This window comes from Equus przewalskii, chromosome 12 (assembly GCF_037783145.1).
Source record: "Equus przewalskii isolate Varuska chromosome 12, EquPr2, whole genome shotgun sequence".
In the NCBI taxonomy this organism is placed as follows: Eukaryota; Metazoa; Chordata; class Mammalia; order Perissodactyla; family Equidae; genus Equus; species Equus przewalskii.
In genome coordinates, this window is record NC_091842.1 from 7,791,157 (window position 1) to 7,805,746 (window position 14,590).

Here is a 14,590-nt window from a genome sequence, read left to right on the forward strand (position 1 = left end):
GGATGACAGTTCTTATACCACTGTCCCTGCAATGGCACGAGGCCATCAAGGCAGGAGCCTGGGAGGAGGGAGTCGGTGGAAGACTCTGTGCACGCAGGCCCGTGTCCTGGGATTCCAGGACCCTGTGCCATTTGTCCACCTGGTGCTGACCTGCCCCTAAGCAGCGGTGTCCCTCTGATGTGGCAGCCCCAGGGGTCTGTGCAGAGAAGGGGCTGTGAGATGGCCAGGGTCAGGGTTCAGGGTCCTCAAGGGTCGAGGGGTTAAGACTTGGGGTAGGGATGCTAAGACCTGACAGGTGACAATCCTCAGCAGAACTTCCCCAGGGCACATCCCTCCAGCTGGAGAACAAGTGGGCAGAGCTGAAGAATCCCTGTGCCCAGCCCATGGGCTCATACAGAGCCGATTTTCAGGGTCTGTCTTCCTAATTGGGGGGCAACAGAATTCCTACATGAAGTCTTTTCTTTGGTCTGGGAATCCAAGTCCAGTACCTGCCCCAGCACTGTCTGCACCACAACAGCCTTGGCCCTGCCTGCAGGCTGTCCAGGTGCCTGGTCTGTGCTGGGCAGTGGTTTTCAGTGGATTCCTGGACCCTGGAGGGCCTGGTGTCCGGGGAGGGCCTTCATGGGCAAGATGGGGCAGAACAAGTGGAATCTTAACCGAATCCTGCAAACCACACTTCCCATGGGACAGGACCCTGTATGGACCCCAGGAAGACCACAGACTTTCTCAGAGAGGCAGCTGGCATCCTGGGGACTCAAGTCCCTGCGGTCAAACCACCATGCTTTACTCCCCACGTGGACTTCATTCTGGGTGGAGCCCAAGGAGCATCCCTGAAATGAAACCACCCCAAACAGGTCCAGGTCTGAGGTCCTAGCTGTCGTGGCCTCAAAGCAATGGGTGGACAGACAGAACGAAGAGTAAGAAGCGGACCCCACATAGAGTTCATCGTTCCTACAGACAGGACCCTTCTATTTCTCCCTTTCTCCTCTGGCTTGTTTACCTGATTTCTTGCTCAGTTGGTTCCTCTGAGAATTGGCCACTGAGCCGGGTAAGAGAGCAAGAGGGGCCTTGGGGTTGATACCTGAGAAAGATCAGGAGGGAGGAAGCCAAATGAGGCAGGAGACTCTCCAAGGAGCCGAGCTGGCCCAGCGGGGAGTTGGGAGCCATGGCTGCCCATGGAGGAGCCTGCATGGTGGAAAGGCCAGCTCAGCACTCTCCTCCCCAAACTCCCAATGGGCTCGGTCCTGGGGTGCTGCCACTGGTGTCTTTAGCCAACTGTCATCCTTGCAGCTCACTGGCAGGCTCTCTCCTGAAGGGGCTCAGAGCGTCACCCTGCGTGGACACTATAGCCCACCTGTCATGTCCTGAGCGCATGTAAACACCTCTGCTCACCTTTAGGGAGCAGCTCCTCCAGGTCCTGGGAATCCTCCTTTCAAGAGGACACTCAGAAGAGAGAAAACAGCGGTCAAACCACAGCCCCTGACCCACTGTAGCTGGTCCTAGGGCCAGACTGACCCACACAGCCACCCTTCAGTAGTTGCTTCTCTATGCCACACACCCTGAGACCCCCTCCATCTCAGTGGGGCCCAGATGGATGACCCAGTTGTTCCTGTTTACTTGCTGGTTGGAGGGCAGCGTATGTCTACTCATGCTCACCACACATGGGAGCACCACGTCTGCACAGATGAGCACTCGACCCCTGACCTCTAGTTAAGAAGGGGTTGGGAAGAACCATCTAGAGCAGGAATCAGGCTGGTCTCCTCCCGAGGGACCCAGTTCAGGTCAGCTCTGCACTTAAAAGGCCCTGCTGTGCAACTCAGCAGAAGGAAATGACTCCCCACTGCCGAGGAGCTGCCTCTGTGGGGGCTCACTGACCTCAACTCACCCCTTCTAGGGTCAGCCTCGAGGGGACCCAGGCCACAGGTGGGGATTGCCTAGGCCACTTGGCCAGCTACCATCACTGACCACTGCACTTTCGCTCCACATCAAGTTCAGAAACTCCACACAACTCCTGCCATCTCCTTCTGAGAGGCACAACCTCACCCTCACCCCCGTCACTAATTCCAGAATATTTTCATCACCCCATAAAGATTCCTCAGGCTTTAGCAGTCACTTCTCATTCCTCCCTCTTCTGTGACCCCTGGCAATCACTAATCTACTTCCTATCTCCCTAGATTTGCCAACTCTGAACATTCTCATAAATGGAATCCTGCAATATGTGGCCTTTGGTGTCTGCCTTCTTCCACCCAGTATCACGTTTCCAAGGTCCATCCACGTTGCAGCTGTGTCAGAACTTCATTTGCTTTATGAGTGAATGAGATCCCATTGCTTGGATAGATCGCATTTGGTCATCCATTCTTCAGCTGGTGGACATCAGGGTTGTTTCCACCCTTTGACTACTGTGAATAATGCTGCAATGAACACACTTGTTCATGGACTTGTCTGGGTCCCTGTTAGCAATTCCTTTGGGTCAGACAAGTCTTGTATGCGATCCACACACGTCCCATAGATTTTCTTTTCCCCTTCACCGGCTCTTCACCGTCTCATTGTCCTTCTGTCTGATAGACCCAGTCTGAGGACACTGGGAAGCTGGTTCTATCACAGACTTCTGGAGGCAAGAGTTGCAGGGGTTATTTTTTTCTTTATAAGCATCTGGACCAATGAGGGTTATTGACTACAAACACCAGAAGAAAATCTAGCTAATTTAAGCAGAAATAAAATTCAAGATGATCCTGTGGCTCACAGAATCCACAGGCATCTGGACAATGTGCAGTAAGCAGGGGGCAGTGGTCAGCTGGGGACATCCCCAGCCTCACCCTAGGAAGAGACCAGTCTGTAGGCTGCCTGGGCCTTCAGACACTAGGCTGTGGAATGGGGATCATTGATTGGTATATGCACTGTATTAGCTCCCTGGCAACAACTTGATTTCAGAACCGTGAGAGAACAAGTTTCTGTTATTTTAAACCACCAACATGGTGGTGGTTAGTTACAGCAGTCCCAAGAAACTAACACATACACATAGACACACACACGCACACACACTCACAGAGGCCACTCTCGTACACAGAGCCAGAGCTCTTCATCTCAGGCTGAATCATAACCCCTTGAAAAGCCCACCTGAAGACCAGAGAATAGCTCCTCCCTTTGGTTTTGTGAGGATTGCACCAGATCTCTTCAGGTAGAACCGCCTGCTATGTCTTCTCTGTGCAGACCAACTCTGCCTCCGTATCTCGTAGACAAACAGATGTCCTCTTGAATGAGCCGACATGGGGCTGCTCAAACCATCGCTACAACAGACCACTGTTGTTTTTCTGATGCATGCTGGTTCCCTCTGGAGGCTCTGGGGAGAATCCATTTTCTCACCTTTTCCAGCCTCTAGAAGTCACCATGTTTCTTGGCTCATGGACTCTTCATCCATGTTCAAGGCCCTTATTGTCTAGTGGAGTCCTCCTAATGTCACGTCACTCTGAATCTGCCTCCATCCTCACATCTTCTCTACTGTGACCATCCTGCCTCCCTCTTCCACTTATAAGAATTATGATTACACTGGGCCCACCTGGATAATCCAGGATTGGCTCCCATCTCAAGGTGAGCTGACTGGCTCTCTTAATCCACCTACAACTTCATATATCTTTGCCATGAAAGCAAACATATTCACAGGTTCTGGCCCTTGACTGGACAGGAAGGGCATTTCAGGCAGTGTTGCTAGAGCATCAGCGAGGATCCACCTCTCTGAGATGAGTAACTCTCAGAGCCCCTGGGTGGGGCAGTGCACACACAAGGCAAATATTCCTTCCTGCCACATAACAGTGATGGACAGACTCATTGGCTGTGAGGAGCCATGAAAGGGGGACAGAAAAGGAGAGCTGACCCTCCTCGGGAGCAACTGGAAGACCTGCCAAAGAAGGGAGCCCTGAGCTTTTTCCTGACCACAAGGGTGATGCACCCGCAGCGGAGAAGCAGCATGGCCAGGGCTGGAGGGTTCATAGAAGATACTGGGACCTGGTAAAGGTCAAATCACCCACCCTTTGGAGCAAGAACTGGGTACTCACCTGCACTGTGTTGGGGTCTCAGTCCTGTTATTCTGAACCTCAGGAGGACTTGAGCCATAGTTTCCTCTCATGTCTTTGGTGATGTCTCCCAGGCAGAGCAGAGCATTTTCCTGCCCATTGCAGGGGTGTGGAGCTCAGTGAGGCCTTAGACAGATCTCCATCCATCAGGGGTCCCTAACAACCCCTTACTCCTAGTGAAATTATGAGCAAGTCAGGTAGCCTTTCTAAGACATAGTTTCCTCAGATGTCAAAGTCATGGTTCGGAAGGAACTTTGCATATTTTAAGTCCATCTATAAATGTGAATAACATTTATTATGTGTTTATATTTTGCAAGACTACTGCACTGGGATCAATATTAAAAATCAAACACATTAAGAAAGAATAAACAAATGGGACTTCATCAGACTAAATAGCTTCTTCAAGGCAAGGGAAAACAGAATTGAAACAAAAAAACAGCTCACTAATTGGGAAAAAATATTTACAAGCCACTTATCCGACAAAGGGTTAATCTCCATAATATACAAAGAACTCACACTGCTTAACAACAAAAAAACAAACAACCCGATCAAAAAATGGGCAGAGGACATGAACAGACATTTCTCAAAAGAAGATATGAATATGGCCAATAGACACATGAAAAGATGTTCATCATCGCTAATCATCAGGGAAATGCAAATCAAAACTACACTAAGATATCACCTTACCCCCGTTAGATTGGCAAAAACATCCAAAACCAAGAACGACAAATGTTGGAGAGGTTGTGGAGAAAGAGGAACCCTCATACACTGTTGGTGGGAATGCAATCTGGTACAGCCACTATGGAAAACAGTATGGAGATTTCTCAAAAAGTTAAAAATAGAAATACCCTATGACCCAGCCATCCCATTACTGGGTATCTATCCTAAGAACCTGATAACAGATAGCTCAAGAGTCCGTTGCACCCCTATGTTCATCGCAGCATTATTTACAATAGCCAAGCCGTGGAACCAGCCTACATGCCCAGAAACTGATGACTGGATAAAGAAGATGTGGTATATATACACAATGGAATACTACTCAGCCATAAAAAAAGACGAAATTGGCCCATTCACAACAACGTGGATGGACCTCGAGGGCATTATGTTAAGCGAAATAAGTCAGTCAGAGAAAGACGAACTCTATATGACTCCACTCATAGGTGGAAATTAGTATATTGAGAAGGAGATCTGATCGGTGGTTACCAGGGAAAAGGGGGGGTGGGGGGAGGGTACGAAGGGGGAAGTGGTGTACCCACAACATGACTAACAAAAATGTACAACTGAAGTCTCACAAGCTTGTAATCTATCATAACATTAATAAAAAAAAAAAAATCAAACACATTATTACCAAATGTGTTATAAACTTCAAAAATCCATGGTGCTGTTTAAACAATATTTGAGGTCTGCAAATGTCTAGATACCACCAAACTCCTGGTCCCTACACAGGGACCATCACAGCCTCACCTCCTTGGGAACCCTCTGTGCCTCTTGTTGGTACTTTTGTGACCTAGACAGCCCTGACACTCAGGCCTGGGCTCCAGGCATACTCAACACCTGGGCTCCCATTGCAGAGTCCAAGTTTCCCGGCCCCTCTCTGCCCATTTGTCTCCCCATGTCCACTTTTCCTCTGCAGGTGCTGGGCAGCTTGTCAGCCTCACTCTTGTCCACCTGGGCCTGAGGACCCAAGTTCCCCTCTCTGTGCCTTTTCCCAGTTATATGCCCATGTCTGGATCCTCCCTCTCCCTCACGCCTGAAAAGACTAGTCTCATTCAACCCTGAGATTTATCCTCAGCCTCTCAAGGAAACTGAACCCCAGAAGACACAGGGATGAGGCAAGAGCTAGTGCTGGTAAACCAGCTCCTGGTAGGTGGTCATGCCCAAGACCTGGGGAATAGCATGCATATGTGTGCTCATCATCAGAACAAAACTGCAATTGATTTCAGGGGAAAGAGCTTGGCAATGGTATTGGTTTAGAGGATCTGGAGCCCTCAATAGTGTCCGGACAAAGGAAAGTCTGGCCACACAATCATAATAATTTTTATCCCATGTTCCACAATTATCTAGTAAATGGATGGATGGATGGTGGATGAATGGATAGTAGGTGGGTGTGTGGGTGGGTGGATGGATGGATGGTAGATAGTGGATGTATGGTGAAAGGATGGAAGGATGGTGGGTGGATGGATGAATGGTGGTTAGGTGGATGATGGATGAATGGATAGATGGATAATGGATAGATGAGTGATGGATGGATGGATAAATGTATTGAAGGATAGATACGTGTTGGATGGATAGGGGATAAATGAAAGGATTTTGTATGGATGGTGGCTGGCTGGCTGGATGGATGGATAGTGGACAGATGAGTAGATGAATGGATGGATCAATAGATGAGGGATGGATGGTGGATAAATGGGTGAGTGGCTGGATGGATGGATGATGGATGGATGGATAATGGGTGGATGGTAGATTAATGGATGGATGGATGGATGGGTGGGTGGGTGGTGGATGTATGTATGAGGGATAGATGAATGGACGAATGAATGGTGGATGGATGGATTGTGTATGTGTGCATGATTGATAGTGGATAGATGGATGAATGGATGGAAGGATGGATGGATGAATGGGTGGATAGATGAACAGCTATGAGGCAAGGATTGATAAGGCACACATGGACACCTCTAAGGTAAGAGAGTATAAATCCACTTTACCATCACTGTGATCTGCATGCACATTGCTCCATTCTCTGCTCTTTCTTGATCATTCCTTTCTTGCTCTGGATTGGGGGCATGTCCAATTCTGACAAGGGTCTGGTCCCTTTCTCAGTACTCCTCTCAGTGAGCCCATTAAGAGCCCCTCCCCTTCAGGATGTTCGGGCCATGGTAGCCCCTGCGGAAATCTCACAGAACATTTTCCACCAGTGTCAGCTTCCTCTGCTGACCCAATGGGAGGGCAGACTCAAGTGGAGGGACACCTTGCTGTTTGCCTCCCATATCTCCCTCAACAATCTGATCTCTCTTTCCCTATTTCACCCAACTTCACAGCCCACTTTCCTTGAGCTATGGACATCAACTCTGATATTAGTCATTTTAAAGACATCTGAGCTCAGTCTTTTCAATCTTTTTACATTTTTCTCCATAAAGTCCTTATTATAGACATCCTTTTTCCCCAGCTTTCAGGAAAATGGTTAGAAAGTTCTGAGCAGGAACATCGATATCACCAGGGTAAAGTGGTGCCACCCCTGCTGCTCTTCAGCTTCACAATGAACTTCAACGTCATTTGGAATTCAGAATGTGAATCATGGGGGTGTCCCTCCCTTCCCTCCCTGGGGTACTGGAAACAGGCCTCAACTCCCACCTGTGCTCTGGAGCTGATAGCAGCCTGCCAGATAGGACCTGTGTCTTCTACATTATTAATGTGCTGGTGCTTCTAGCAGACTTCACACAATAAAGATGGTGGTCATGGTAATGAAATAAGAGTGAGTCGACATTATGTACTGAGAATTAATTACGGTGTGGTTCCCTGGATACTGCTTTACATGCCTTATCTCATTCATATCTTGCAAAAGCCCAGTGCTGTGGGTACTGGAGGAAGGGGAGGCTTCATAGTCCTCACATGAGTTAGAAGTTGAATATATTGATAGGCACTGGAGATCTCTCAGCCCAGAGTGCAAGCTTCAACTGGCTTCTGCTGAGACAAGGAACAGAGGCCTCTTATCTACAGGACAGGTGGGCAAATGGGTGAGGGGCAGACCACAGCCAATGTCATCCTCCTGCACTCATTTGGGCCCCCTGGCGGACTCACCCGCAGTTCAACGCTGTAAGTGGGATGGGTGGGGAAGAGGGTTGGGATATACTCCAGAGCAGGTCAACAGCCTCTCCAGGATCCTGTTGGGCACTGTCAGCAAGATGAGCATTATGAGTCCTTAGAATAGGCCTGATGGGGCAATTCTGAAAGTCACTTAATGAGAGGCCAAAAGTCCTATTCCTTAAGGGGAAGAGGAGCTAGTCAGAGCATTGACTCTTCCGTTAGCTCATTCCATTCAGCCTACTACATGTACCTGGTGTTGGTTTACACCACCCTGGGCTCTGGAGAAAAAGATAAATAAGATGGGGTCCCCACTCAAATATTCACAGTCTCCTTGAGTGTCAGACAGGCAAGATTGATCCAAGAGGGATGCCAGTCCTGCTGCCTACAGCCCACAGCCTCACCATGCTTGAGATGAGAGGACTTCACCCAGGAGTGAGCTCCTGGCTGAGATTCGGGGAGGAGGAGTTTGCAACATTCACTGGACAATCTCCTGACCATCCATTCTATGTGACCATGTCAGCACTGCCTGTGGACATTGGTGGAGGAGGTCACGGGGGTCCATGTGCTTCAGAAGATTATGGCAATATAATGTGATGAGAGGTGATAGCAAGGGATATGAGATTGAAACTATCCTTTTATTTATTTATTTATTTTAGCAAAGATGCTGCAGAACCCCAAGCCAGTGTCCTTGGTGTCCTGGGGTGGGACCGACAGGGCAGGGGCTGGGCTGAATGGATAACATGGTGGCACATCCCTGGGTTGGAGGAGACAGGATGGGCATTGAGAGAATGAGGAGAAGGCCCTTTGATGGAGAAGTTGGGACTCACTTGCTGGAGACCTTGGGATGCTTCCGTCACCAGAACAGATCTCCAAGGCAGCTTCTGTTTTCCAGGAAGCCAAGTGGATGCAAACCACTTACAATGCCCTTTGTGGACTCATCACCTGACTGAAAGTAGCCACTGGCTCAGCTGCATGGAGGACCTGGGCTTCCAGGGGGCAGCATTTCTGCTGGAATGTGCCAGGTGACCACCCAGCCTGTGAATCTGGGTAAAGTTTCATGTGACAGACTCACCTCCTACTGTACCCTGAAAACCTCAGAGCTCTACCGGAGGAGCCAGTCTTTCCTCTACTGCTCAGAGGCGTCAATCATCCTGGCTGGTCCCAACAAGCAGCTCATGTTCTTTCCTCACTGTGTCCATAAACCAACTTTCTCCAGTTTTCCAGAGCCTGGGCATGCCCTTCCCTGGCCACCGCCCCACCTGTGAGCCTGTCTCACTGCAGCTGGCCTCATGCCCGGGACAGGACAATTATGCTTCCTCTACCTCACAAGTTTCCCACCCTCAGGGGATAACACACCCTGCTGGTACAGTGCCCATCATCTCCTCTTATTTCATTCAGAGACCTGGTCAGGAAGTCTGGGTCTCAGGTCATCTGCTCCTAAGTTCCCTGAAGCATTTGGGAGAACTCACGCAAACAAGCCTCCAGGAGCCTTGGCTGATGGCAGCGATCCTGAAGCCAGCCAGGGTGGACAGCCTCCCTGCCGGCCACCAGCCATCTCCACTCTGCGCTGCTGGGGATCTGGGCCTGCATCCCTCCTGACCTCGCAGCACCCTGCATCACAGGTTCCCCCACTTCTGCTCTTCCTCCTTCAGGCATTAGGACCCTCTCAGCTCAGGGACCACAAGCAGTCCAACACGGCTCTAACCCATGTCACCTCCAGAGTGAAGACCCATCGTCAACATCTGGTTCATCCTGGAGAGAGACAATGACAACAACTCCTTCAAGGACAAGATGAATCATCAGAACATACAGATGATGAAGCTCTTCAATGGGGGTATCCATGGGCAGAAGGGTCCTTAGGGACAGTGGCATGGCCACACAGAGGGGGCTGCCCATGTTGGCCGGCACCTCTGGCAGCTGTGCTCAGACTTTAGGCCAAACTGTGCCCTGTGTGCTGACCAGGATCTGTGTGTGTATGGTCACGTGTGTGTGCGTTCGGGTGTGTGTATAAGCCTACACTGTCTATCTACTCACCACCACTGTGAATCAACCCCTCTTGGTCACTCTGCATCCACCCTCTGACATGCTGGACCCTCAAGGCCCTGTCCTCCTCCCTCCTTCACTTGACCCCCGCCACCCACTGTCCTGGCCTCACTCTACACATTTAAACCTGTCCACTATGACTGATACCCCCACCTCAGGCCAACCCCTTCTGGCCAGCACCCGCTGGTGTCTTTGCAGCCCAGTCACCCACAGTGACTCTCCTCACTCATCCTCAGCCCACTGGGTCTCCCCATCTGCAAACTTTGCTCCATGTTCACTTTCCTTGCCCTACGTCATGTCCTTTCTTCCTCTGCACACACTGAGCTCCAGGACAGCCCCACGCTCCTGTCCTGCAGCTCTGCCTGACTCCTTCCGTGGTCCTGGCCAGGTGAAATCCACCCTGGGAACCCAACTCTCTGCCATCTTTGAACCTGCCCCGGCCATGAAAGGGACAGAAGCTGGTGCAGAGTGAGGGCTGGTCCCACCTTCACATGATGAGCGCAGACTACAAGGACCTTCAGTGCTTCCCACACCCTACTCCACTCCCCAGTGTCCCCAGTCACCTCATTCCTCCCCACTCCAGGTGCATTTCACAGGTTCCTTCTCTCCTCACCATCCACCCATTTCCCTGTGCAGGACAAAGCTTCACCCCAAGAAAGGCTCAGTGCAAGCATCGTGGATGCTGTGAGTGTACACGGCTCAGTGGGGCAGGATGTGGATGGATGTGCACATTGCCAGCTACAAGGGGCCTGAGGTACAGCTTCAGAGACCCAGATTCCCTCAGGTAGAGACCAGGCCCAGGAAGCTGAGAGGGGCAGATACCCTGGAGGGGACAAAGGCCACACAAAGAGACGGTCCCTTCTCCAGGATGGATGTCTTGGGAAGGGGGGTTCACGCTCTAATGGCAGGCTGAGAAGATGGGGCTCCACTCAGGAGGGGCTAGTGGTTGATTCAGGGTGATAGGGAGGAGTGCGGAAGGTCACTGGCACCTAGAAGCCGGGCACTGACAGCCTGAACCCCCTCCTCTTGGTGTGGTCCCCTCCACAAGCCATCAAATGCAGGGATGCCCCTCATGGAGGGACTGTGGCAGGGTGGACAAAGCACCCCTGAGCCCAGGGAGTTCTACACCATCCCATCCACAGAATGTGACTCTACTCTCCAGGGCAAAGGGGGCCCCCTCTCAAGGGGAGTCTTCAGATAAGGGAAGCACCCCAGGGACCTCAGCCACTCAGGGGGCTCCTTGGCTCAGGTGGCTCCTGTCCCAAACAGAAAAACATACAAAAAAGAATATAGAAAGGACCCATAATCCCACCACTGATATCCACCTCCCATAACTCCCAGGTCTGGTCCTTTGTGTTGGAGTGGGGATCAAACCGGAAAATTTGTGTTTTCTGTTTTTGTTTTGAGGAAGATTAGCTCCTTGCTAACATCCACCATCAATCCTCCTCTTTTTGCTGAGGAAGATTGGCCCTGAGCTAACATCCATGCCATCTTCCTCTACTTTATATGTGGGACGCCTGCCACAGCATGGCTCGATAAGTGGTGCATAGGTCTGCATCCAGAATCTGAACCTGTGAACCCCGGTCCACCGAAACAGAGCACCCAAACTTAACTGCTACGCCACTGGCCCGGGCCCTGGGAAATTTGTTTTTGATTGTCAATGGCATTTCCATCGCCCTGCTGACTCTCCAGTGTCATAGCTGGACGGGCTAACCAGCTAGAGATCACCTGGTTAGTTTACCTTCTATGTTTACAGAGGAGCAGGAGCTGACACAGGGAAGGTAGGAAGGACCCCAGGCCTCGGACTCCTCCTCCTGCACCTCAACATCAGCTCTGCTGTGTCCCCTCACCATCACCTGGAGACTGTGTCTTGACTGGATCCCCATCCTGCTCCTCCCTCTGCCACAGGACACCATCCACCAGCTCCCTCACCTAAAGAGATAAGAACAGCAAGAACAACTATAAGAGCCATTATTTATGGAGTTCTTGCCCTGTGCCAGCAAGGAGTTAATTATCTCACTAAATACAAAAGAGGTACCAAAAGTAACCCATTTTACAGATGAAGAAACTGAAGCCCAGAGAGTTAATCACTTGGCCAGGCCCTCTGAGATAAGAAGAGGCTAGATCCAGGATACAAAACTATACCCATAATTCTGGAGTCTTGCACTAACCACTATGCCTTGGGACTAATCAGTAAAAAGGGTATAATCACGTGATCGGACTTGCAATTTGGAGCATAGCATCCATACCAGAAAGTATGGAAATCGTACTTCCATAGCTCCATAAATTATCCAAAGAAAACACATCCACTAACCAGTACCCACAAGAAATAGAACATGACTAACCCTCCAGTGACTAACTGATGCACCCATCCCAGGTCACTGCCTCTCTCCCCCAAGGGGAACCAATATTTTAACTTCTGAATTTGTTTTTCTTTTTTTCTTTTTTTTTTTTTTAAAGATTTTATTTTTTCCTTTTTCTCCCCAAAGCCCCCCGGTACATAGTTGTGTATTCTTCGTTGTGGGTTCTTCTAGTTGTGGCCTGTGGGACGCTGCCTCAGCGTGGTCTGATGAGCAGTGCCATGTCCGCGCCCAGGATTCGAACTGACGAAACACTGGCCCGCCTGCAGCGGAGCGCGTGAACTTAACCACTCAGCCACGGGGCCAGCCCCTGAATTTGTTTTTCTTGTCTTTGAAGTGTACTTAGATAAAACCACGCAGAGTGTCTTCTTTTATGTCTGGCTTCTTTCATTATGCTTATAAGATACATAAATATTCTTGAATGTGACTGTGGTTGATTTTTATTTCTGTATAGTATTCTACTAGAAAACATACAACTCATTTTATTTATCCATTCCACTACTCATGCACATTGGGTTGTTTCCCACTTGATGATATGCCAAAAAATGCTGCTCTCAACATTCTTGTACAAGTCTTTTGGTGAACATGTGAACATATCTACGTCAAATATAAACCTAAGGTTAGGTATAAAACTATTTTGGGTCATAGAGTACGTGTATGTCCATCTCTAGGAGATATTACCAAAGAGTTTTCAAAGTTTACCCTCAACGCAGTGTATGAGAGTTCCAATTGCTCCACATCCTCACCAACACTTGATGTTGTCAGGCCTTTGATTTTATCCATTGTGGCATCTGTGTAGTCATGTCTCATTGTGGTTTTCCTTTGAATTTTCCTCTTGAGTAATGCTGTGCAGCACCTACGCATCTACTTATTCCCATTTGGTTATCTTGTTTTGTGAAGTGCCTAGTCAAACCTTCTGCCCTTTTTTTCTGGTTGATTGTCTGTCTATATTTTTACAAATTTATCAGTTAGTTACATATCCTAAATAAGAGTCTTTTGTCAGATAAATAAGCTGAAAATATTTATCTCCTTTGTGCCTGAGATTTTTACTCTCTTAAAAGTTTCTTTTGACAAAAAGAAGTTCTTATTTTTAATAATTTCCAGTTTTTGTTTTTGTTCCTTATGGTTAGTATACTTTTTGTTCTATGAAATCTTTGCCTGCCCTAAGATCTTGAAAATGTTCTCCTAGGATACCTACTAGAGAAGCTGTTGTAAAAACTCCCATTTCTATTTAAAATCCACTGTAATTGATTTTTGTTTGTGCAGCTATTATGGAAAACAGTGTAGGGTTCTCTCAAAAAATTAAAAATGGAACTCTCGTATGATGCAGCAATCCCACTACTGGGTAAGTATCTGAAGAAAGTGAAATCAGTGTCTTGAAGTGATGTAGTACGCCCTCTCGTGTTCACTGCGACATCAGTCCCAATACCCAAGATGTGGAAATAAGCTAAGTGTCTGTTGAAAGATGAATGGATTAAAAAAGTGGTGTCTATATACATATATATATATATATACATTGAATATTATTCATCTCTAAAAATGAAGAAATTCTGCCTTTTCCAACAATGTGGATGAACCTGGAGGACATTATGCTAAGTGAAATAAGCCAGACACAGAAAGACAATTACTGCATGATCTCACTTATATGTGGAATCTAAAAAGTCAAACCCATGGAAACAGAGAGTAGAATAGTGGTTACCAGGGACAAGGGAGGGGAGGGGTGAGGGAATGTTGGTCAAAGGGTACAAATTCTCAGTTTTAAGATAAATAAGTTCTTGATACTTAATATACAACAAGGTGACTATAGTTAATAATAATGTATTGTATTTTTAAAATTTGCTAAGAGAATTGATCTTAAGTGTTCTCCCCCCAAAAAGAAATGCTAGTAACTACATGAGCTTGATTGTGGTAACCATTTCACAATGAACATGTACATCAAATCATCCCATTGTACACCTTCAATATATACAATTTTTATTTGTTAATCATACCTCAACACAGCTGGAACAAACATTGTGTGACTTCAGAAAATGGTTAGGAAATAATGTTAACGAGGGAAACAAGATGTGAAACCACATATACAGCAGGGGCTAAAAAGCCTAGGAGAAAATTTGCCAAAACATTACCTATCGGCAGGGACTAGCAGTGATTATTAATTTCTTCCTTATACTTTTATCAATTTCTGACCTTTTTTTTTAAGCACACTCACTTCATCAGGAGAAAACCAGAAGCAACTGTGAGTAACAACAAAAGGTGGAGAGATGAGAGAATGCACCCCTAGCTTTATGAGCCCCAGGGGAACTGGAGGGAGAA

General features: G+C 48.2%; 1 protein-coding gene across 3 annotated transcripts in view; it reads right to left on the reverse strand.

Moving 5' to 3' along the window:
- Window positions 1-11,854, reverse strand: part of LOC103561889 (olfactory receptor 2AE1-like) — a 122,124-nt gene extending 110,270 nt beyond the window's left edge. Inside the window, exons 1-3 of one of the 3 annotated variants that reach the window (XM_070567625.1) lie at window positions 11,774-11,851; window positions 11,128-11,173; window positions 7,869-7,961 (exon numbers count right to left, since the gene is read on the reverse strand). The gene's annotated coding sequence lies outside the window, so the exon portion shown is untranslated. Of the gene's footprint in view, window positions 1-7,868; window positions 7,962-11,127; window positions 11,174-11,773 lie in introns of all 3 variants that reach the window. The other 2 variants (XM_070567624.1, XM_070567623.1) reach the window with 2 other exon arrangements.
- Between the last annotated feature and the right edge of the window lie 2,736 nt (window positions 11,855-14,590).